Source organism: Mus caroli, chromosome 15 (genome assembly GCF_900094665.2).
Source record: "Mus caroli chromosome 15, CAROLI_EIJ_v1.1, whole genome shotgun sequence".
NCBI classification, from domain to species: Eukaryota; Metazoa; Chordata; class Mammalia; order Rodentia; family Muridae; genus Mus; species Mus caroli.
This window is the reverse complement of record NC_034584.1, coordinates 88,954,938-88,958,298: the sequence shown is the minus strand read 5'-3', so window position 1 is coordinate 88,958,298 and position 3,361 is coordinate 88,954,938.

The window sequence follows — 3,361 nt, the reverse complement described above, 5'->3', positions numbered from 1 at the left end:
CTCTCTCTGGCTCTCTTCTCCACTGGCTCCTGATGGGGTAAGCAATAAAGCTTGTGCTGCAGAAGATTCCGGTTGCCTTGAGCGTGTTCTTACCAGGGGAACAAAAGCGGCGCGCAATATCTAGGCTCACAAACAACCAGCAATTTCTGAGTACTTTATATGACTTACAGGTCTTGAAATTTCATCTTTCTTTCAATCAGAGAGGAAGGACCCTCAGTTGAGAAAAATGCCTCCATGAGATCCAGCTGTAAGGCATTTTCACAATTAGTGATCAATGAGGGAGGACCCAGCCCACTGTGGGTGGGGCCATCCCTGAGCTGATAGCCTTGGGTTCTATAAGAAAGCTGAGCAAGCCAAGGGAAGCAAGCCAGTAAGCAGCACCCTTCATGGCCTCTGCATCAGCTCCTGTGTCCAAGTTCCTGCCCTGTGTGAGTTCCTGTCCTGACTTCCTCCAGGGATGGACCATGATCTGGAAGGGTAAGACAATTTAACCATTTCTTCTCTGACTTGCTTTTTGGCCACGGTGATTGGGAACCTGAACTAAGACCGCAAAACAAGACCTATGCTTACACTATGACTCATGAGCCACTGACTATGTCACCTTGCATGTTAAAAGGGACATACAGGGGCTGAAGTATAGATTAGGTGGTAGAGTGTTAGTTCAGCCTGCATGAAGTCCAGCATTTCATATGGTCAGTGCCACATAAAAGTCTAGGCATAGGAAATGATACACTAGAGAGGGGAAGGCAGGCAGATGGAGAAGTCAAGATTGTCCTTGCCTACCTAGTAAACTCAAGGCCAGCCGGGACCTTGTGAGATGGAGTTTTGGAGGATTTGCAAATGTGGTTAAAGATAAGTGATCTTGAAATGGAGACTGAGCTGGCGTCTCAGTGTCATCCCACTGGGCTCTAAAGAAGGAGGGACAGAGGATGACTCACCGGACACAAAGGCCCTTATTGGATGGGAACCTTAGGCCAAGCAATTCAGAAATCCCTGGAATCTAGGAAGGCAGAGCAAGCAGAGTCCTGGCTTTAAGGAGCATCAGACACATTTGTGTTGTTTGTTAATTGGTTCTGATACGTGACATTGGCAACAGAAACTAGTACAGCTTACTATGCTGATATTCCAAACCCTGGAGAGCTATATCCAGACAGAAATTTACAACAAACTCTGCCATCACACTAGGATTTCCTCACGAAAGCTAGAAAGAAAAAAGACCGACAGGAAGAAAGAAAGATGGAAAGAAAAGAAAAGAAAAGGAAAGGAAAGGAAAGGAAAGGAAAGGAAAGGAAAGGAAAGGAAAGGAAAGGAAAGGAAAGGAAAGGAAAGGAAAGGAAAGGAAAGGAAAGAAAGAAAAACTGAAACTGAAGGTATAACCTTTAGAAGTTTCCAACTAGCTGATTTGTCAGCAAAGTAGAAAAAACTACTAATTAAGCAGTGTCTGATTGCAACCGCCAAAGAAGTGTATCAAATATGAATTTTAATTTTAACTTTTTAAAAATATTTACTTACGTGTGTGTGAGTGCCTGACCTTTGAGGGACTCTTATGAAGCTCAAAAGACACCTTGTGGAAACCAGCTCTCCATCAAACTCAGGTCATCAGGCTTAGTGGCAAGTGCCTTTTAACCACTGAGCTGTGTTAATGAAAAAAAAAAAACTCTAAATTTAAAGCTATTAATTTCTTATGAAAACAAGTCACCCCAAGTTAAGGGTAGCAATCAATAATCACAGGTGACACATGTTGGCAATCAATAATCAACGTGACACGTATTGAGTGGCTAGTTTTGGGTCTCCACCTGGGTGGCAGTTAATTCCTCTTGTCCATCCAGCTCTTACTTTGGAACTTAGAAATAATCCTTGTGAAGCAATGATTTTCAAAGATGTAGTGAGAATATGAATTCAGTGCAATCTGAAATAGAATCTACTGAGATGTGTTACAAGGGATGACAGTAAAGATACCCTTAGAGGAAAAAAAAATGTTAGAGGAAAAAAAAAGTTAGTTAGGTAAATGCATAAGCGTAGTGAAAAAGCAAAGGTATTTCCATTCTGTCAGTAGCGGAGATCCCTTTGCAGAGGCACTTGAATGTTTGTAAAGCGTGGAATCTCCCTCTGGGTGGAGCAAACTTGCTCTCTCTCCTCCCTTATGCATCAGCCCAATGGGCATGTCTCCATTTGGCTAGGGGAACCACCCCTAGGAAGGCAGGTTCACCTTAAGAAATTGTGCAGTGCTTGCTGATAGGAGCCTGATATAGCTGTCTCCTGAGAGATTCTGTCAGTGCCTGACAAATACAGAAGTGGATGCTCACAGCCATCCACTGGACTGAGCACAAGGTCCTCAATGGAGGAGCTAGAGAAAGGACCCAAGGAGCCGAAGGGGTTTGCAGCCCCATAGGAGGAACAATAATATGAACTAACCAGTACGCCCCAGAGCTCCCAGGGACTAAATCACCAACCAAAGAGTATACAAAGAGGGGCTCAAGGCTTCAGCCACATGCGTAGCAGAGGATGGCTTTGTGGAGACATCAATAAGAGGAGAGGCCCTTGGTCTTGTGAAGGCTTGATGCCCCAGTGTGGGGGAATGCCAGGACAGGGAAGCTAGAGTGGGTGGGTTAGTGAGTAGGGGGAGGGGGAATGAGATGGGGGGTTTTCGGAGGGGAGATGAGGAAAGGGGATAAAATTTGAAATGTAAATAAAGAAAATATCTAACAAAAGGGAAAAAAAAAGATGTGCTGTTCCTGAACAACTCCCTCCCCTTAATAGAGGCCCTGCAAGCCAAGCCACTGTGTGATTCATCTTGCCTTGGTAAAGCCAAACTTAGATAAGTTATAACTATTTCTATTTCTTCTATGCTGGCCAGAGCCTATGCCTGCCTTTAAGTTCCCTAACACTTTAGCCTTGCCCAGTCATTTTCTTAAGCTTCCCTTCCTGCTGTGTGCTGCCCCCTCCCTTTCCCTAGCAGCCTGGCCCTGGTCCCTTCATTGTCCCCCTCCCTCCTCCCTTCCAGGCAGCTTGGAAGTTGCCACTCACCTGTGCAGTGGCTTTTCTTTTCAACTCCAATAAATTGTCCTGGAACTTCTGTTTGAGTGTGTTCTTCACCTTCCAGCTTCTGTTGGTATATCTGGTCTTAAAGTCTTTTTAAGGAGACCAAGAACCGCACAAGGGAACCTTGATTGCCCTGGGCGACATGCGATGGTTCTATTGGGACTCTCCAAAATTTCAGATAACACTTTCTGTCTTTAGTCTCTTAGTTGTCATAGAAAACAGATTTGTTCCCATATCCCTAGATGGCATCGCATCCTATATACTTATATGACTGCAGCTTGATATCAATGGACCTACCCATTAAACATGACAGCAGTGG